Source organism: Taudactylus pleione, unplaced genomic scaffold, assembly GCF_031769625.1.
Source record: "Taudactylus pleione unplaced genomic scaffold, aTauple2 ptg000962l, whole genome shotgun sequence".
Taxonomy (NCBI): domain Eukaryota; kingdom Metazoa; phylum Chordata; class Amphibia; order Anura; family Myobatrachidae; genus Taudactylus; species Taudactylus pleione.
Genome location: NW_028285363.1, coordinates 330,396 through 352,379, shown reverse-complemented (window position 1 = coordinate 352,379; position 21,984 = coordinate 330,396). Strand labels below are relative to the sequence as shown.

The window sequence follows — 21,984 nt, the reverse complement described above, 5'->3', positions numbered from 1 at the left end:
GGATGGCTGGCACAGGTTTCCCTGCTGGGCTACTCACAGGAGAGGGTGTTGGTCCTTTCTTCTTGGGGCAATTGACACTGATGTGCCCCATCTCATTGCACGTAAAACACTTGTGGCCAGTTGCCAAAACAGGCTTTCCTCCCGCTCCCCCAAAGGTGCAGCAACAGGTGGCTTTGCAGGGTACCGCGGGGGTGATCCTTGGGGTCGTCTCTCTTTTCATGCCACTTGTCCTGGCATCCCCCAGCTCTTCTTCACCAGAGAAGCACCACTGCTGGTGTACTTGTCTGCCAGGCTGGCAGCCTCCTGAGATGTTCTGGGATCCTGATCCAGGACCCACTCTTTGACCTCCGCTGGACACAGTGCGAGGAACTGTTCCTGGAGAATAAGGTCCTTTACTTGGTCAAAGTCCATTACCTGCAATCCATCAACCCACTGATGCAACAGGGTTGACAATTGTGCTAACAGTCCCGCATAGGTATCAGATGGACTGCGCTTTGAGTCTATGAACTTTTGTCGATAAGCCTCAGGGGTGATGTTGAAATGCTGTAATAAGGCTTTTTTAATCGCAGCATAATCACCATCCAGTTCCTGGGGAAGATCTGCAAACACTTCCAATGCTTTTCCTCTCAGCCCAGGGGTTAAATAACTCGCCCATTCACTGACGTCCAGTGCAAACTGTCAGTAAGTCTTTTCAAACCCCCTCAGGAACGTATCGAGGTCGCCATCCTTCTCCAATACAGGAAATTGATCATGCCAGGGATTTTTCCTACCCGGTTCACAGGTGGCATTCTGTCCGTGGAGTCTGGCCATCTCCAGCTGGAACACTCACTCAGCCTGGCGCTCTGCAGCCTCAACCTCTCGGACTGCCTTCCGCTCGGCAACTTCCGCTTCCTGGTCAGCTCGGTGTGCAGAAGCTTCCCTGTCTGCAGACGTTTGGAACTGCTGCATCAGCTGCAGAGTTGTGGCAGTGTCCCCGCCCTTCATATGCCTGGCAGCAGTTTGAAGGTAACTCTCTAGTGCAGACTCACTTGACCCAGCAGATGTGTCCGACCCTTGCTTGGCATCTGTTGTAAGGTCCAGTACAGATTGCGCCTCTGCAGTAGGGTTGTCCATTGTCTGGCCACCTTCAACAGCAAGATTCTGATCCACCACTTGGAGTAAGTAGGAAAGTCGATCCTTGTTCTGGCCCTTCCAGGCAATGTTTCTCTCCATACACATGGCCACAAGGTCATCCCTTTTCTGTTGTAGGTACTCTGTGGTCATTCTGGACCTCAAACTAATTGACAAATAGAAAAGAAAAACAAGGGGGGAAAGGAACAGAAACTATTTGCTATGTATGTACATTTAAAATATAAACCTTGAGCATTCTTCTCCAGTGAATTTATGATGTAGTTTCTCTCAAGAATCACACACCATTAATTCACTTAAGTTCTTGTGATAAAAACAAAAATAATCATCATCCCACCACTTGCCACCAATTTGTCACGACCAGCCGGCCGATTCTCCAGATTCCTCAATCTGAGAATCGCCAACAGTGACTTATGGTTACCTTAGCATGTGCTGTTAGTCTAACACGGTACTGCCACCACCAACTAAGTTAACGGGAGTCGTTAGGTTCTCCCCTCAAATCTCAATATGCACACTCACTTACATATAAGTATGTAGATTTGACCTTACAGGCTTGTGAATTCGACAAGAACACGGAGAATACACTGGATTAAAAATGTTTAATCTGAAAAATATTTTCAAGGTTATTGATTACAGAAAAAGGTAGTACAAATATGGACAATACAAATATCACAAATAAGTTTCAGAAAATAAAAGGAATTAAAAAGAACCCAGAGTCTTTACATCTAGACTCAGTTGTGAAGGAGACACAGGAGCATTAGATTCAGGCCAGTCGTCTTGGACTCTCCTTGGGCACAAGAACACTTATCACTGATGGAGATGCATAGTTATACCTTCACAGCTGCACTAGCCCCCACCTTTGGGTTTTTCACTCTTTCATTGCTGTACACTGGGCATTAATAAATTGGCCACACCCTTCCATATTGTCTATAGGAAGTAGGGGGTCTTGAAACAGTGTAACATACCCTACATTCCTGTCATCTCCCTCCTAAAGGATTTTATAGCCCATGACCTGGTTTGACCAGGTCTGACCATCTGCATTAAGGATGTATCTCTCCCCAAACTTTATGGCCTGTAGAGATAAGAGATGGTTATCTAGATGCCTGGTTCCAGGAAGTCAAATCTCCTCCAAACCTTGTATTCCTACAGGTCAAATACAGGACACTGCCTAGAAACCATGTTGATACATATACATATATATACATTTACATGACATCATTCCTGGTGATTATTCTTGAGATAAATGCCATAGAAGTAGACAGAGATAATACATATAAGCTTTCCTGTCACTATCACAGCACCTGCTCAAACAGCCGACCAGAGAAATTTCTAAGAAATGGCTGCCAAGCAGCAACTCTGAAATATCACTGACCCACCCCCTGCCATTCCTATAGGCTAACCAAACCTAACCCCACCCCACAACACTACTTCACTAAACAACTAGCCTCTTATCCAGAAGCCGACACCCACAGGCTCGGGTGTTTAATTAACTCCTTGCATATGAAATGCACTCCATCCTACATCTAAATGACAGACTAGGACATGCATCACACACTATTAGGCGTAGTGGTGATCCGGTCTAAAGATCTACAGTAAAAAGGTAGACAATGTCTAGATAGACACCAGATGTTAGACAGTCAATAGGTCGACAGGGACAAAAGGTCAACACACTAAAGGTCGATATGTAAGAATGTTGACATGATCTATAAGGTTGACATGAAAATATTGGACACAAAAATGGTTGACAATTTTTTTGTTTGTTTTTTAAGTCTTAGGCACTTAACAGAGTGTTAGGGTTAGGCACTTACCCTGACAGTTAGGGTTAGAGACCAGGAGGGAGGGTTAGGCACCTACCCTGATGGTTAGGTACCAAGGGGAGTATTAGGGTAAAGATTAAAAAAAAAAAATGTGTAGACCATTTTTTTGGTAACCATATGCATAGTGACCTTTTGACCCTGTTGACCATTTGAACCTGTCGACCTTCTTACATGTCGACCTTTAGTGTGTTGACCTTTTGTCCCATTCGACCTATTGACCTACCTTTTTACTGTAGATCTTTCAATCTACATTTGTGTAGTGCTGGGAACATGCTTGATTTTTAGAATACAGGCACTCATCAAGATCTAATGAGGCCTGCAGCAAATATCAACCAACTCTGCACAATCCCTGGTCATGGAAAGACACCTCCATAGTAGTATTTTTCCCCTGCCATCTGGCACTGTGATGTGCCAAAAGTTACAATGCACTGAGCCATGCCATCAATCACTGTGAAGTACCTGCATCAGACGGGACGGCAGAGATGAACCGCCTGCTGTTTTAAAGGAAGGGTGCCACAGTTGCTAGTGGGAACAGTGACTGACTCCCATACCGGGCCTGGACAGCCAAGAAGGCCTGGGTGCTGGCTAATTTAATTGATAAATATGTTAGCGTTGTTGTGCTGCCTTCTTAAATACAGGAGCCAATGGGCACTAGGAACTGGCGTGGCTCTGTATGGAACAGCAGCCTCCAACAAAAGTGACTTCCACTGCGTTCTTTCTCCTGCGCAGTGAACGGATGTGCCCCTGAGTAGTCTAAACTAACGGGAGCCCCATGAGACCCCTAATTACACTGTCATACCACCACTACTATTCTATATGTATAAACTCTGCTGCCACCACTATATATCAGCCCACAATGTGTGTAGTTAGGTGCATTACAACGCCCATCATATGCTCCTGGCTATAATTGTGAACTCGTTGCAGGCAACAATGATCATGGCCATGGACTGCTTCTGATTCACAGTGAATTTAGAATAATTTCATGACCAGGTCCAAAGTCATCTGTGTTGACAGAGCCTGGACCTCACTCTTAGGGGCATATTCAATTAGCCGCGGGGTTTACCACGTGGCTAATTGGCGCACTGGACGGGATTCATTTAGTGGGGATTCCATGCGCGGGTGTCCCTGAGACCCCGCGCGTGAGTCCCCGCTGTTTGATTTTACCTCGCACCTCATGTAGGTGCGAGGTAAAATCAGTGTGAGGCCACCCTATTCGGCCTCGCGCGAGCAAGAATAACACACTGATTCCGCAGTTCTCGCAGAATCAGTGTGTTCTCGCGTGAAAGTCTGGTTTTTTGACGCAGGGAAAAAGCTATTCTATTGAATAGCTTAACCCCGCGCCGCGGGACCTTCACCCAATTACTCGCGGGAGAAGTCCCACGGGTAATTGAATATGCCCCATAGTAGGCCTTCTTCTCTCAAAGGACCCCCTCTCTTAGACAACCATCTTCAATGCACAGTCTATTGTCTTGCTCTGTGTTCCTGGCTCTCCCCACCCCATTTTACTCTCTCATCTTGTCTGAGCCCACCCAGGGAGCTGCATTTACATGGAAATAAAACCCTCTCTGGAGGCCCAAAGAAAACTCTCCCCACAGCCCAAAAACACAATCTGCCCTTGAGCAACCTGAAAAAACACAGCGCCCAGAAATTGCAAACAATTGTCTAACTTGGCCTCCTGGTGATGTGTAAGCACTGTCTGGCACCAGCTGTATCTTATCCAGGGCTGAGGAGGGCAGTGCTGGTGAACCCTAGAATTGAGAAATGTCATACTTGCCTACTTTTGAAAAAGCATTTCAGGGAGATTGTGAAAGTAACCCAATGACCATGCGCTAAAGTGGGCTTTTATTGCTACATCTGAGAGGCATGTCATAAATTGACTTACATCCAAATGTAGATGAGCCTCAGAGCAGTTAGTAAGATCTACTTGATGAAAACACACTCATTATTTTCAGAAAATACATGTAGCCATAGGGATCATTGTGCCTTATACCCAATGCAGGGAAATTATACTAGATCCCATTTGAATGTAAATATATCTATGTTGTTTTTGTTTAATATAACAGCTACATAATGGGGGTAAGGTGCAATCAGGGAGATTTCTTGACTCTTCAGGGAGATTGCTGCTATTTCAGGGAGTCTTCCTGACAATCAGGGAGAGTTGGCAAGTGTGGGAAATGTACAGGTGAGTCTCTCCAGAGGGTCAATACAAGAAATGCTTCATACACTGTGGAGAGTTTGCAAAGACCCACACCCAGTTACTAAACTCCCTATGGTTGATATGTGCACTATACCTTACAGACTTAACACAACTAAAAACTTATCTAAAATAAATACATGGACAACAGGAGTTGGATTTACATTAAAGGTCAAATTTATTTGACATCAGATTATTAATAAAATATTGAATTTGGGCTATCAAATTAGATAATTAGATGTTGCCCATTGAAATTGATTGTGAGCTTAAAGTTAGTATGGTGGTGGAAATAAAAGAACGGACACTCCCACAAAACACACACAGACCAAACACATCACCATTGGTGTTCAACTCTCCAGCAAAAAGCACGCTCGGATGGGCTGTCATTTCCCAGTAGGGATGTTTCTGGCCTATCATTGAACAAGGAGAGTGCACCCATCTAATTTGTATAACTAAAAACACACTCTTGTTCTTTCTGCCAAAGCAAGGCAACTCAAGCCGCAGCCCGCCACCAAACAACTAAACCAATTCCACCATCACCTTAAACAACACCTCCACAGACATAGGCAAAACTACCTCTGACAAATGATCCCCATCAGACCTAAACAAATGCACATCTTTGATCCTGAGTGCACGATGAACCACAACTCTGCCCTCATTTCCACCCAAGTGCATGATCCCCACTTTAGGCCAACCAAACATTCACACCGTAGACCTTAGACACAACTTTCAAACCACACCAGGCACACCTGCAAACTGCAAACATGACAACATAAAACAACATTAATGATGTTAGTAACAAACACAAGCCTGCCAACCAGGATTTAGGTAAAAACAAAACCTACTAGGATATTTTCTATTTTTATAGAGACACTATTTGTTGCCTCCATAGGAAAAATAAAAATCCCTCGAAACCCCTGAAAACAAGTAGTCTAAACCCCTGGATAGCACACCAAAAAAATGCTAGCAAGCACCCCTAGTGAAACCTAGAAAGCGCGTCTGCAATGATATTATCAACTCTAGGGACCTGCTTAGCCTGAAAACTGACATTGCATACTAAGTAGTGCAAAACTAGCCTAGCAAGCCACTAAAGAACTGGCAAGGAAGACACTCACTGATGGTTAACAGCCTGAACTACACCAAGGTTGTCGCGCCAAAATACTATGCTAGAGTTACAGAGACACTCACCCAAAAGCTACATGGCCACTATGATCAGGAAAAGCTCCAGCAGAAGTGTATGGTCAAACCTTCCCTGACCCATGCCAATGGCCAAGGAGCAGCACACCATGACCAATCTCAGTAAGCCCTACCAGATGACCAGGCGGCATCTGTAAAGGCTGTAAGTCCCTATTGCTGTGCCCTGGCTGTGACCAAATTCTGGCCCCATTAAAATCAGACCAGACACATATATCACAATTAATTTATGCAGAGGGGTGTAGGAAATTATGCAATTTATGCAAACACGACATGGATCTTTCCAATTTGCAAACTGCTTTTTGAAAAAGCATCTTGGATGCAAAATGTATGTCAAATGGACCCAGTATGATGGACACCTATATATCCTTTTAATGTTAAAATGGCCAAGCTAGTTTCTATTTAGGCAGTTAGCAATACATTGTTTTTTATTTTGCAGCCGTACCTCCTGCTATGTGCATAATGGCGTTGATGTGTATTGACATCTGGTGTGCAGTGTGAACCTCTGAGTGGAGAGTAGCCCCCAAGGGGAATTATCTTCAATGCTCACAGCATCAGCTATATGAAATAATATTAACACAATGACACTCTCCAAAGTGTAATCCACTATTGAAACATTGCATTAATAATAGTGTCACATACAGGGTTATGTTGTTCTCTAGAGGTAGAAGAGTGGTACTGTATACTAATTAACAAGAAATTTTATTCAGCATTTGCTAGTAGGTGAACCTAGATCAGCCTGCCCATGGAATGGAGGGTCCTCAGACATACTTAATACCTTACTTAACAGGCTATATCATCTAGAGTTCTACCTAAATTGAAAACAAATCAACAGAACACATCATTGATCTGGTCAGCAGAGGTCATAGCCGCAGCAAAACCTGCAGAGGAGGAAGAATGAATAACAGGCACACAATCCATAGCCACATTCATAGACATATAAGGAAAAAACCAAAGTCACAGCACCAGGGCCTAAAAACCCTTGCAAACTGAAAGCACGCAAAAGCAGACCCATCAGCCGATGCTGGAGACGACGACATGGACTGTGCTGCCAACAAAAGTGCAAAGCACCTGCCAAAGCCAGACAGTTCAAAATTTTGAGCTGTCTGTGTTTGCTAAAAGAGGAGATATCACAAAAAAATGCATTGAAACCAATGGAAACAGCAAAAATGCTTTCTTTGCCATATCACCTCTTCTGGCAAACACAGACAGCTCAAAATTTCACACAATGTGTTGAAGACCAACGCCAACAAATGTGATGTGAAATTGTTTTTCTCCCAAGTTGCGTTTTAGAAAATACAGCAAATGCTCGTTAAAGGCCAAAATGCATTGAAACCAATGGAAACAGCAAAAAAGCATACTTTGCCATATCTCCTCTTGTAGTAAAAACAGAAAGCTCAAAATTTCAAACAATGTGTTGAAGACCAAGGCCAACAAATGTGATGTGAAATGGTTTTTCTCCCAAGTAGCGTTTTAGAAAAAACAGCAGATGCTTGTTTTAGGCCAAAATGCATTGAAACCAATGGTAACAGCAAAAACACATACTTTGCCATATCTCCTCTTGTAGTAAACACAGAAAGCTCAAAATTTCAAACAATGTGTTGAAGACCAAGACCCAGGGCAGACGTGTGTTTTACAGCTCCTCGGCCTTTGGATCTTTTGCAGCCCAGAGACTTGCCTAAAAGCCCTCCCCAGGAGGATGGAGGGGTCTGGGGAGGAGGATGATGGTGACCCCTGTGTTTACAGTGTCCCTGGAGACCCTAATCATGGGGTTAATACTTTATTTGGGACCCAGGAACGAGGTGGTGGAAGCCTGCAGCCTGTGGTAATGGTGACCCGGGTGGAGGAGAGCCTTATACAGCGCCAGGGAGCTCTTAAACTAAAGGAGATCGGGGGGAGTGAAGATGCTTCAGAGGACATGGAGTTAACTCTGCAAGATCTGCCTTTTAGTGCAGAAGAGCTTTGCCCAGACGCTCAGGAGCTGATGAGCGTGGCGCCGCCGGGTGTGCTGGAGCCGGAGGAGCCGGAGCTCACTGATGCGGCTTTCAAGGCTCTGGATGTGGAGGGCCTGCATCAGGAGCTAAAGAGACTTGGTTCTAAGGTCAGTGCACGGAGGAAGCGTGAGCACTGTACAGCGGGGGAGAAGGAGACTATTAGGTTGGAGCTGGCGGACCTGAAACCCCTAATTCTTAAGTACAAAAACCGCTTATCTTTACTGCAGGGCTTACCGGAGGCGATGCCCAGTCCAGTGGTGGTGGTCTCGACAGGTTGCGGGGTGCAGGAGGCTGGCTTCGGGGCCCAGAAGGGGGTCCCCCCAGGGCCCAAAATGGCGTCCAAAATGGCGCTGATTGGAAAAAATGCCGGTTCACCTGTGTCAAAACAGGTTGGATCCAAAAAGATAGCCGCGGGTACAGAGGCTAAAAAAACTACAAGCAAGATGGCGGCTGTTGGTGGGGGCGGAAGAGGTTCTGTGCAGGTGATGGCTGCGTCCAAGATGACGTCGGCTGGGGGCAGGAGCCTCTTGAAACCTGCTATTTTCAAACTACAGCCCAAAGTCCTGTCTCCTATGCAAGTCTCCCCCAAGATGGAGCCGGAGCAAGCGGATACAAGTGTGGCGTTGGAATCAGCCTCTCCAAACATGGCGTCTGCCTCTGCTGGTTCTGGGACAGTGCTTGTGTTAACCCTACCTAACACTGCAGCTCGGGACAGGAAGAGGGTCGGAGGTCCTCTACAAAGATGGCGTCGGCTCCAGCTTCACCCGAGGAGCAGTGTGGATTACCCTCTTCAAAGATGGCGCCGGCTGATGTCATACCCAAGATGGCGCCGAGCGGCTCAGTGATCGGAACGGAGCCGGAGGTTGCCGTGCAGCTGGACCCGAGTGGTGCGGAGCGGAAGGTGGTGGAGTTGGTTCCGGAGGGCGATCTGGCTCGGAGGACGGCCCCGATGATGAGTCAGGTTGAGTTACTGCAGCGGAGGGAGCCGGCTTGTGCACGTGATGGGGAGGGGGGCGCGGCCGTTGCTATGGAAACGGCTGTTAGTGTTTCCATGGTGACGGGGGTGTCCTCCGCTGCTTTGTCCGAGGCAGGACCGGAGCCTGGGTAGCAGGGTGGAGGGCTGGAGCAGGCGGGCGGTCCGGTGGTCACTTCTCCCTCTCAGTTAGCAGGGGCAGGCTCTGGCTGTGCACCTGTGGATGCGGAGGAGAGAGTGATAACAGATACGCAGCTGCTCACGGCGGTGGAGGAGGTGGAGGCTATGTAGGTGCAGGGGACTGGTGTTTTGGCACAAGGGTTGCCTGCCCTGGACAAGAACTCTTTAAATAAAGGCCAATCCATTATTATGGACACCATTTATGGCAACCTGGATGTGCCTGCCAGGTCATTGGCTGCGCTGGACTTGATCCTGGCTGACAAGGAGAGGAGAGAATCTGTGCAGGGGGGAGGTGTTTATAAAGTTGCAGTTACTGGCACTAAGGTGCAAGGGAATGCTGTCAGTCCGGATGAGGTGCAGGTGAAACCAGGTGGTTCCAATGTGGGTGATAATGCCAATGTAAAAGTCACTTCTGATGTACATGCTTCTTTGTCAAAGGTTACTGTTCCTAAAGGGTCTGTTTCAGTGTGTTCTAGTGTATCTGCAGCCGATGAATCTGCCAATGTAGCTCCTACGGTTGTGGGTGGTGGTAATGGTGTGGGTGGTGGGAGAGAGCAGCCTGTGCCGTCAACATCTGGACAGCAACCTGTGAGTAAGCCTGGTCCTGTGTCATATGCAAGTGCTGTGGGTAGCAAGGCGCCGCCAGTTACAAGGTTCTTTACCATGGGCGCTGGTGTTGGTGCTCCTGCAAAAAGGAGGAATGTGATACAGTTTAAGTGGATAGGTGAGGGATTGCCTCCTGATAAAGCGACATTCCTGGGGATGATTTTTGAACAAGGTTTCAGGGCTGAAGACGTTTATGCCTGCATACACCCAGTGAGTACACCAGACTATGACGTTAGTTTCATCTCCCTGAGGGGTTTACAGGCGTTTACCGCAATATGGGAGCAGAAGAAATCCCAAGCGCCTTTTTCCAACTATAGTACCCATGCCTTAACCAAGCAGGATAGGGTGAAGGTGACGGTCTTGGTAAGGAAGGAGTCGCTGCCGAAGGCTGATATTTTGTACTGGTTGTCGAGACACTGTATGCCTCTGTCGTCTGACCTGGAAAAGATTGACTATACGAGGGGGGTGTGGGGAGGTGCCTATTCATAATATGTACGTCTTATCCAGTCAGACATGGACACTCAGAATATTCCGGCTGCTGCGTACATTGGCAGAGACAGATTGCAGTGTTTTTATCCTGGGCAGCCGCGCACTTGCCACAAGTGTGGTAGTTTTAGGCACTTTTCTAGGGACTGTCCAGTGATTCTATGCACGATGTGTGGGAAACAGGGCCATGGGCCTAGAGATTGTTCAAATGTGAAGAGCAATCTGTGTGGTGAGTCGGGTCATCCATATAGTCGTTGCTCACAGGCTCAGCACAACGATGGGCCCAGTCGTCGTGATCGTTGGGCAGTGAGGGATGATGAGGATGATGAGCCTGCAGAGACTGGGCAACTGGGTACAGCGCAGGAGCTGGCCGCAAACTTAGAGGTGATTGCGGAAATTGCTAAGGGATTGGAGAGGTCGGCAAGAATTTCACCAGGAAAGACAGGAGGGGGCGGGAGTCAGAATATCTCCACTGTTGCAAAGGGCAAAATGTTGGTAGCGGGAGACCAAGAGGGGGATGGTAGGACTGGGGAGAGTGAAAAAGTGGGGAGGGCTGTTTCAGTGAGGGTGGGTTCAGTTCCTAAAGAGGTACCGTTTACCGCAGTGAAGGGTGGTGCAAAGAGGGTGTCTCCTCTAGGGGATACTGTTGTGTGTTCCAACAGGTTCGAGGCTCTTTCATCTGATGACGAGAGGGAGGAGGATGTGGTTACTGCTAAGGAAGTGAGCGTGGTTCCTAGCAAGGTTGCTAAATCCCTTAAGAGGAAAGAGAAGCAAAAGGGATCAAAAAAGGTGCCTCAGGTGTGCAAGGAGGTTGTGGATAAATTGATTGAGGAGGCCAGGCCTAAGAGGGGTAGACCAAGGAGGAGGGGGGGGAAGGCTTTGGATAAGTCTACCGGTGAGCAGGAGGATTCTGGTGAGAAGCATGGTGTATGGGATCCATATATTGAGGGGCCTAAGCCTGACGTGGAGGTAGTGGTGGAGATGTGCCAGGAGATGGTCATAGGTCAGGAGACCGAGGAGGTGAAAGTAGTGGAGGAAACTCCGGAATTTATGGATGTTGGCTCGGGTGATCCTGGAGGGTCTTCTGTAGAAGATCCAGGTGGGGATCCTCCGGAGGTTTTGTCAGGTGGTTCGGCAGCTCCAAAGGCCCCAGATCCTGGTCCACCTCCGCTTGTGGAGGTGAGTGAGGGTGGGGGGTCTGGAATTGGAGGGTCAGATGACCCACAGGGTGAGGCTTTGGCCTCTGCAGCTGATGGTGTGAATGTGGTGGAGGGTGAGTTGGAAGAGGTGTCTTTGTCGGGTGATGGCCATCTTCCTTTTGGGGTAACGTGTAAGCGATCAGTCTCCTCAGATGAGGATTCTGATCGTCAGATAAAGAGAAAGTGAGTTGTAGTCCTACCTTTTATAATTCAGACATATGGCTCCCCAACCCATACGATGCGCCACCATTAATGTGGCTTCCGTTCTTTCCGAGTGTGCTCGTTTTATGGCCTTTGATTTTTTCAGCACGGTTGATGCTGATTTTTTGTTTTTGCAGGAGACTCATGTGGGGGATTTGACCACTCTTCATAGGGCGAAAGCTCAGTGGAGGCGTGGTCCGTCCTTCTGGTCTCTTGCGGCCGAGCCGTACGGTGGGGTGGCGGTTCTTTTTACCGGTATGGTAACCATACACAGAATTATAGAGTTGCAGGTAGGTAGGTGCATGGTTTTGGACATTAATCTAAGGGGGCAAGATCTTAGGCTGATTAACGTCTACGGACCGCAGTCGGCTTGGGATCGGAAGTGCCTTTTTGGATTAATAAAACCGTTTCTTTTTACGGCCCAGCAGATTGTCTTTGGTGGCGATTTCAACACTGTCGTTAGGCTCAAAGACAGGGGAGGTGCCAGGTCATCTCTGGGCTATGATGCAATTTTTTTAGTAGGTATGGTTAGAGAGGCTGGTCTGGTTGATGTGCATGTTCGCCATTTTCCGGACCTCACGGGTTTCACATACTTTTGTGGTAGTCGTAGATCTAGGATAGACAGGTTTTTTGTTAAGGAGTCTTCGAAAACTTTGCCTCCAGAGGTGAAGCCGGTAGAATTCTCCGACCACGTTTTTCCATCTGTTACTTTGAATGTTTCAGAGACTTCTCAGAAAGGACGGGGCCTATGGCGCTTGAATTCTGAAGGAGGAGAGGGTCAGTCAGTCTTTTAGAGACTTCTTTCAATCACAGGAGTCACTTCTGGAGGCTGGCTGGAGTAGGTCGGAGTGGTGGGAGGTATTGAAGAAGAGGACTCGGGGGTTCTTTCAGAGGCTGATAGCCCGGAGGAACTTGAGAAAAAGGTGCATCGTCCACAGATTGAGGAAAGAATTGAATTTCTTGATCTCTGAGGGTGGAGATGGTGGGGAAATCTCCCGGGTGAAGGCTCAGCTAAGGGAATTTCAGTATAGTCGTCTGGCTTCTTTGGTTCTGGAGAGGGATAGTACCACTCGCCTGATCCCTACCAGAGTTGCAGAAGATCGGTCGATTTGAGGGAGATCAGAGGCCTCTGTGATGATCAGGGTACTCTCCGTGATGATAAGGAGGGTATCTTGGGAGTCATTGGGTCATATTACTCCGATCTCTTGGCTGAGCAGCCACTCATCAGAGAGAGGATGGAGGCTTTTCTGAGGGAGACGCTGGGGCTCAAAGGACTTGATGCCTCTTTTGACTCCTTGGGTAATGATGTGCCGGTGGAGGAAGTCAGGATAGCCATAGGCGGATTGTCTATCAAAAAGTCCCCAAGACCAGATGGTTTAACCTGAGTTTTATCAGGTATTTTCAGACATCCTGGCTCCTCGCCTTATGGAGGTATATAATGAGTGCCTGGGTGAGGGGTTGCTCCCTCCCTCCATGAGGTCATCCGCCCTCATATTATTGTCCAAAGGTAAGGATCCATCTCGTATTGAGAATTGGCGCCCCATCGCTCTTCTCAATACAGATAGGAAAATCTTGGCAAAAATCTTCTTTAATAGGCTGATGGAAATTTCCGGGCTGGTACTGTCTCCGTCTCAGCACTGCACCGTGAAGGGCCGTAGTACATTTAGTGCTGTCCTTGGCGTCCGGGAGGCCGTGGAACGGTGTCGTGCTGAGAAGTGGGGTAAGTACTTACTGGCATTGGACCAGTCCAAGGCCTTTGACCGAGTGAATCACAAGTACTTGTGGGCTATAATGGAGTGGTATGGTATTCCAACAAGGGTGATTGATTGGCTTCGTGTTATTTACTGCCAGGCCGAGAGCTTCCCACTTGTGAATGGTTGGGTGGGCCCTGCTTTCAAGGTTGACTCCGGTGTTCGTCAGGGATGCCCCCTGAGCCCTCTCTTGTATGTGTTCGCGATTGTTCCCTTCGTGAGGAGGATGGATTGTGGCACTGTGAGAGGGGTGCAGCTGAGGTTACGGTAGTCCTGTCTTCAGAGGCAGAGGCGCGTGATGTGGAATATCTCATCTCAGAATACTCTGAAGCCTCGTGCTCAAGGGTGATCCAGGACAAGTGTGAAGCTTTCTGGATGGGGGAGGAAGGTGCTGAATTTGGCCTTCCGGACAGCCTTCCCCGGGCCAGTCCTGAAATTACGATCTTAGGTATAACATTTGACCATGGCGATTATGCCACCCGAAATTGGGATAGTAGGTTGGAAAACGCTACCAGGAAGGTGCAAGTCTGGAGGAAATGGAAGTTTTCTTACAGGGAAAGGATTCACTTGTGCAAAACCTATCTGGTCCCTATTTTTCTGTATGTCAGTTATGTATGCTTTTTGCCAGAGTCTTTGTGGACCAAGATGAACGCACTGTTCTTCCTTCTTTTGTGGGGGAATAGGATGAACATCATCAAGAGAGGGATAACCTACAGGTTGAGGGAGGAAGGTGGACTAGGCATGGTCAGTCCGGTGGTTTTCTTTGCCACAACCTTTATCAAGATGAATCTTGGTGGTCTGTTTGTGGACGGCCTCCCTCAATGGGTAGAGAGTTTTAGAGCCTGGGTGTCTCCCTTTCTTGATTTGTGGTATGATGATGGCCGTGTAAGAACCCTCAGAGTCCAGAGTGGATACCTCCCGGCCTGCGTCATCCTGTGCTTGAAGGTGACAAGGCGTTGGGGGTTGACGGTGAGTGATGTCAAAACCTTCTCCAGGAAGCATTTGGGGAGAAGCATTTTACGCTCTCACTTTTGTGCTCAGCTGTCGCTAAAAGACTGCCCAGGCATTGTTCGCTCAGATGGGATCTCTCTGTTGTTATCGGAGAGAATTCCACTGAAGTTCAGGGATATTGCTTGGCTCTCCTTCCAAGGGAGGCTTTACGTGAGGGGAAATATCAAGAGTCGGAGTGCCAATGATCGTGATTATCCACGTGAGGAGTGTCTAGGGGAGGAGACAATGGACCACTTCCTCTTGAAATGTCCCTTTAATGTGAAGGTTTGTAAGCAGGTCTCAAGGGCTTTACGTATCCCGTGTCTTTCGGAGCTGAGTTACCCTGAGTGGGCCTATGGAGCTTTCAAAGGGTATGGGTGATATGATTTGACCACTATTTACTTAGTCAGCTTAGCGGTTAGGTACTGCACGTGGAATGCACGGTGTTTACTTCCCTTGAGAAACAAAATCCTTCCCTGTGCAGAGGTGGTGGGTCATGTTCTTCACGAGGTTAAGGTACTGATGGAAATGGATAAAGAGAGGTTGGATGCTGTTGGGTGGTCTAGGAGGTGGAGACACCTAAAACCCCCTTAGTGGGTGGCTGACACCCTGTCTTTGTCCATACTTAGGATTTCTATTCTTCACTTCCTGCCGTAGATTTTGGTCCTTGTTTTTTGTTTGAAATGGTTTTACATGCAGCTAAGTGCTGTATCTCACTTTCTCTATGTCAATGGAGTTAGTGTTGGTAAGTTGGTGGACGGTTTGTGGTTGTGGGATTGGTGGTGTATCTGTTGTCTTGTCATGGTGGTATGAATGGTTCAGCTGCGCAGATCAACTTAGTGTTATGGCAGATAGCCTGTTTGGTTTCTGTAATAAAAAAACAAAACCCTATTATGTATTAGTCTTGGTTAATGACTGTGGCCTAAGATTAACTTAGGTTTAAGTTTGTATTGTGGTTATAATTTGCATCTTCATATTGGGTATTGTGTTTTTATCTGTATTATTTATTCTATACATGTGTTGCAATACCTTAATAAACGGAGTATGACCAAGGTCAACAAATGTGATGTGAAATGGTTTTTCTCCCATTTTGCATTTAAGAGAAAACAGCAAATGCTTGTTTTAGGCCAAAATGCATTGAAACCAATGGAAACAGCAAAAACACATTATTTGCCATATCTCCTCTTGTAGCAAACACAGACATCTCAAATTTTCACACAATGTATTGAAGACCTAGGAGTTAGACGTCTATTTCTGCTCCTGGGCCTTTTGGAGGATCTTTGAAGCCAGGGACTCAATTTCATTCCGCTCCCCAGGAGGGATGGAGTCCTCTCCGGAGGATGATGGAGATGCCTCCCAGGCTTCTGGGCCTGGTGGTGGGCCTGGTGATCCGGGCCGAAGGAGAGCTGTGGTGGTGCTCCCCCGGATCACCCCCAGTGAGGTTTGCGGTGACCAGGGGCTGAGCCTGGCAAGTCCGGTGGATGAAGGCCTGACTGGGCGTCAGGAGGTGACCGTGGATACCCCTGAACCTATGGATGCTGGTCCTCTGTGTGAGGGAACACAGGGGAGCGCGGACGTGCTTACCAGCCCGGATGGTGGTGAGGGGATCTCTGCCCTGATGCCCAGGACCTGGACATGGATTTAGGCGGTGAGATGCTGTCCTCGGCGTCCGGAGAGGGTGAGGAGGAATTCCTTGGCCTGAGCCTGGATGAGCTGCGGCAGGAGGTGAGGCGAGCCCAGGCCTGGGTAGCTGTGAAGCAGAGGAAAAGAAATACTGCTCGTAGCTATGAAAAACCTGCTCTGAATGAAGAAATAGAGGGGCTACTGAGCAAAGTAGAGAGGATGAGAGACCGAATCTCACTGTTAAAACGGGAGAAGAAAGGTCTAGTACCTGACTCTGGTGCGGCTGTAGGAGCTCCTGTCCTGATCCCTGGTGATGTGGGGGCCCCGGGGCCTGGCGGTGTGGAGATCGCGGGTGACGGAGGTCCGGTATCGGTGATGAAGGAGCGGAGGCCGCGGGAGTTCGTTCTGCTTCCAAGATGGCGGTGCCTGGGCCTGATCCTGTAGATGCCGGCGAGGACGCTAAGAAGGAGGAGGCGGCTGTGGATTCGCTGCGGGAAGCTCTGGTGATGGCGCCCGGCGGTGAGGCTGCTGGAGGAGGTGGGATATCGGTGGCTGCGTCGAATGGGCAAGGGGGGGGCGTTCCTCCTGGAGGCGGGGCTGGGCTCTTGTGGTGCGGGGGGCGTGGCGGTTGCTGTGGTGACGGCGGACGCCGTTGCCGGGGGAACTGCCGCAGCGTCTTGTGGTCCTTCGGCTCGTGCCCCGGCTCCAAAGGCTGCGTCCTTAGGGCCGGTGCGGACCGGCGGGGCGGGCACGGAGGCCAGATCTCTCAGCGTGCCTGCAACAGTGGGCTCCAGTCTGGGCACTGTGGGCGTAGCGGGAGATCGTGCTGAAGACGTGGAGGGGCTGGATGCGCTGTCATCGGGCGGCAGCCATCTTGCTGTGGACTTGGACGGTATAGAAAATTATGCTTTGGAACTGTCTGCGATTGATGGCGGCGGCCATTTTAAAGGAGCCAGCGGCAATGCTAAAGCACTGTCAGCAGGATTGTCCTCAGCAGCAGGGGGGAGCCATCTTGGGGGTGGTTTTGGTACACCCCAGGGATTGCCAGCCTTAGATCGTGGTGCGCTGGGGCAGAGAGAATCTGCAGTGGTGGAGTCAATATTTGGGAACATCAATGTGCCTGCCAGAGTGAAAGCAGCCATTGATGTAATTAGCGCTAACCAGTTGAACCTGGAGTCAAGGCAGGCAGCGCTTGACTCAGTGGTGGCAGTTAATGGTCAGCCTGTAGGGGTTTCCCCCCCCAATTCTCTTCCTGCTCCTCCCGTTCCCCCCCTCCTTCCCCCCCTCTTCCTCCTGTTGGTAGTCTCCCTACCCCAGTGCCGCCTGCTGTAGTGGCGCCGGGAACGGCCACCTACGCCAATATCTTGTCTGGTGGCCCCCAGAGGGTTACGCAGCCTGTGTGGTCTGGCAGTAGGTTACCCATTAAGAGGAGGAATGTGGTTCAGTTTCGGTGGGTGGGTACAGTCGATGTTCCTTCCAAGGCAGATTTTCTGGATATGATCTTCTCTTTGGGGTTCGTGGCGAAGGACTTATTTGCCTGTATCCACCCTGTTAGGACTCCGGACTTTGACCTAAGCTTCCTCTCTCTTAATGGGTTGCAGGCCTTTGGATCTATGTGGGAATTAAATAGACTTAAGGCTCCATACTGTTCCTACAAAATTAATACCTTGACGAGGCAGGATCGTGTGAAAATTACTGTGTTAGTGCGCAATGAATCCCTTCCAACGGCGGATATTGAATTTTGGCTGTCTCGTCACTGCACAGTCTTGTCAGTGTTGGAGAGGTTTGACTTCACCAAGGGGGTGTGGGGCGGGGCCTATTCCGTGGTGGTAAAGCTGACGCAGGTTGGTGCAGAGACAAGGCACATTTCATCAGCCGCTTACATCGGTAGGGATAGAATCCAATGCTTCTACCCCGGCCAGCCTCGCACTTGCCACAAGTGTGGCAGCTTTAGGCACATGAGTAACAACTGCCCAGTTATTAAATGCACTCTTTCTAGATGAGTGCCCATCACCATTACAAAGAGTGCCTGAGGGTGACTTGCAACTTATGCGGGGCTGAAGGTCATCCTTATAGCAGGTGTCCCGAGGCCTCTCATAATCAGGGTGAGCCTATGATGTGTGTAGTCTTTCCCCCTAGTGATCCTGTGTCTATGAGAACTCCCACGGGAGAGCAACTGGCTGTACAGTCAGAGGTACAGCCTGTCGAATTGCCAGTGGCGGGGCCTAGTGGTACCTCATCTGCCCCTACAGTGGTAGCAGCATCTCAGGAGTGGAAGGTGGTGGGGCGAGTGGTCGGCATAATGGTCCCTCAGATGTGGTTTGTGCAAACAAATTTGACGTCTTTTCTTTCTCCTCGGATGAGGATGGGACAGAGGAGGGTGAGATTGTCCTAGTGGGGGGCAAGGAGCTGAGGTTTGTTCCTAATAGGCCGAGAAGGAAGAAGCATAAGAAAAAGGTTACTCTGGGGGATGTTGCTGTGGTTGTAGGTAGTAAATCCGGAGGGGCTAGTGGGAAAAAAGCCAGAGAGGTACATAGAGAGGGGGTGGATCTTGAGTGGGATGAGTCCTGCATGGAGTTGGGTTCAGAGTTGGTAACCTTGCTGGACGGAGGTGGTCATAGGGTGCAGAGCTCTGGACAAGAGGTGTCTCAGGTGGAGGCGGGTTCTAGTGGGGTGGAAACCCCGGATGGCCTGGTGGGAGGGGATGGTATCCCTGTGAATGGTTCCCCGGTGTCTAAATCGGGTGACATGCCTGAGGTGCAGGTGGAGAAGGTGGCTCTTCCAAAGCCTCCTGACCTGGATCCCCCTCCGGCTGGGGGTTTCGGTACGGCGGGGTGGGGAGGGTTGTTGGGGGAAGGGGGTGGGGAGTTTGGTTCTGGCATCCCTGAGGTCAGGGCTGGGGGCTCAGATCCTGTTGCTGTGAATGAGGTGGAGGGTGAGTTGATTGTGGTGTCTTTGTCGGGTGAAGGGGGTATCCCATTTGGGCTTACGTGTAAGCGAACAGGTTCCTCGGATGAGGGATCTGGTCGCTTGGTAAAGAGAAAGTAAGTTGGAGTACCTCCTTTATAATTCGGAACTATGGATCCTCAGCCCATACGATGTGCCACCATTAATGAGGCTTCCGTTCTTTCCGAATGCGCTCGTTATTTGGCCTTCGAATTTTTTCAACACGGTTGTTGTTGATTTTTTGTTTTTGCAGGAGACCCATGTGGGAGATTTGTCCACCCTCCATAGGGCTAAGGCTCAGTGGAGGTGTGGTCCATCTTTCTGGTCTCTTGCGGCCGAGCCGTACGGTGGGGTGGCGGTGCTTTTTACCGGCATGGTAACCATACGCAGAATTATAGAGTTGCTGGTGGGTAGATGCATGGTTTTGGATGTCAACCTGAGAGGGCAGGACTTGAGGCTGATCAACGTCTACGGACGCAGTCAGCCTGGGATAGGAAATGCCTTTTTGGGTTGATAAAACCATTTCTTTTTACGGCTCACCAGATTGTCTTTGGTGGCAACTTTAACACCGTCGTTAGGCCCATGGACAGGGGGGGTACAAGGACAACTCTGAGTTATGATGCCAATTTTTTAGTGAGCATGATTAGAGAGGCTGGTCTGGTTGATGTGCACATTCGCCATCATCCGGACCTCACGGGGTACACTTACTTTCGTAGGTCTAGGATAGATAGGATTTTTGTTAAGGAGTCTTTGAAAACTTTGCCTCCTGGGGTGAAGCCGGTAGAATTCTCTGACCACGTTTTTCTGAGTGTAACTTTGAATGTTTCAGAAAACCCTCAGAAAAGGACGGGGCCTTTGGAGATTGAATTCTGATCTCCTGAAGGAGGAAAGGGTCAGTCAGTCCTTCAGGGACTTCCTTCAACTGCAGGAGACACTTCTGGAGGCTGGTTGGAGTAGATCCGAGTGGTGGGAGGTATGTAAAAAAAGGACTCGGGAGTTCTTTCGGAGGCTGATAGCCCAGAGGAATTTGAAAAAGAGATGCGTCATTCATAGATTGAGAAAGAAATTAGATTTCTTGATCTCTGAGGGTGGAGATGGTGGGGAGATCTCCCGGGTGAAGGCTCAGCTAAAGGAGATTCAGTACGATCGTCTGGCTTCTTTGGTTCTGGAGAGGGATTATGGTAAATACCACTCACCTGATCCTTACCAGAGTTGTAGAAGATCGGTCGATTTGAGGGAGGTCAGGGGCTTGCTTGATGACCAGGGTACTCTTTGCAAGGATAGGGAGGGTATCTTGGGAGTCATCAGGTCTTACTACTCCGACCTTTTGTCTGAACAGCCACTCATCAGAGAAAGGATGGAGGCGTTTCTGAGGGAGACACCGGGGCTTGAAGGACTTGATGCCTCTTTTGACACCTTGGATGATGATGTAATGGTGGAGGAGGTCAAGAGAGCCATAGGTGGGTTATCCATCAAAAAATCCCCGGGACCGGATGGGTTAACATCTGAATTTTATAAAGCTTTTGTTGACGTCTTGGCTCCTCACCTCATGGAGGTTTATAATGAGTTCCTGGGAGAGGGGTTGCTCCCTCCCTCCATGAGGTCCTCTGCTCTTATATTGCTATCCTAGGGAAAGGATCCGTCACGTATTGAGAACTGGCGCCCCATTGCTCTTCTCAATACAGACAGGAAGATTCTGGCAAAAATACTCTTCAATAGGCTGATGGAAGTTTCCGGGCTAGTGCTGTCTCCATCTCAGCACTGTACCGTGAAGGGCCGTAGCACATTTAGTGCTGTCCTTGGCATCCGGGAGGCCGTAGAGCGATGCCGTGCTGAAAAGTGGGGCAAGTACTTACTGGATTTGGATCAGTCTAAGGCCTTTGACTGAGTGAACCATAAGTACCTGTGGGCTGAACTGGAGAGGTATGGTCTCCCAGCAAGGGTTATCAATTGGCTTCAAGTTTTGTATAATCAGGCCGAGAGCTTCCCGCTTGTTAATGGTTGGGTAGGCACTGCTTTTAGGGTTGACTCCGGTGTCTGTCAGGGATGCCCCCTGAGCCCCCTCCTGTATGTGTTCGCAATTGATCCTTTCATAAGGAGGATTGATTGTGGCACTGTGGGAGGGGTGCAGCTGGGCCCAGAGACTCCTCTGAGAGTGGTGGCCTATGCAGATGATGTCACAGTTTTCCTGTCATCTGTGGCAGATGCGTGTGATGTGGAACACCTCATCTCAGAATACTCTGAGGCATCGAGCTCCAGAGTAAACCAAGATAAGTGTGAAGCTTTCTGGATGTGGGAGGAAGGTGACGAGTTTGTCCTTCCGGACGGCCTCCCCCGGGCCAGTCCTGAAGTGAAGATCTTAGGCATTACATTTGGCCATGGTGATTATGCCACTCAAAACTGGGAGAAGAGGTTGGGAGATGCTACCAGGAAGGTGCAGGACTGGAGGAGGTGGAAGCTTTCTTTCAGGGAAAGGGTTCATTTGATCAAGACTTATCTGGTTCCGGTATTTTTGTATGTCAGTTATGTGTGTTTCTTGCCTCAATCTTTATGGACCCGGATGAACTCCTTGTTCTTCCTGCTTTTGTGGGGGAACAATATGAACATCATTAAGAGAGGTATAGCCTACAGGTTAAGGGAAGAGGGTGGGCTCGACATGGTCAGCCCCGTGGTTTTCTTTGCCATGACTTTCTTAAAGCTCA

The 21,984-nt window shown here is 49.0% G+C and overlaps 1 long non-coding RNA gene across 1 annotated transcript; it reads right to left on the bottom strand.

Annotated features, from left to right (window-relative positions):
- Positions 1-5,293: 5,293 nt before the first annotated feature.
- On the bottom strand, positions 5,294-16,839 carry LOC148473145 (uncharacterized). Its single transcript, XR_015873000.1, has 3 exons — positions 16,605-16,839; positions 16,298-16,463; positions 5,294-15,580 (listed from the first exon to the last, which is right to left on the bottom strand). It is a non-coding gene; the product is annotated as an uncharacterized LOC148473145 (long non-coding RNA).
- Between the last annotated feature and the right edge of the window lie 5,145 nt (positions 16,840-21,984).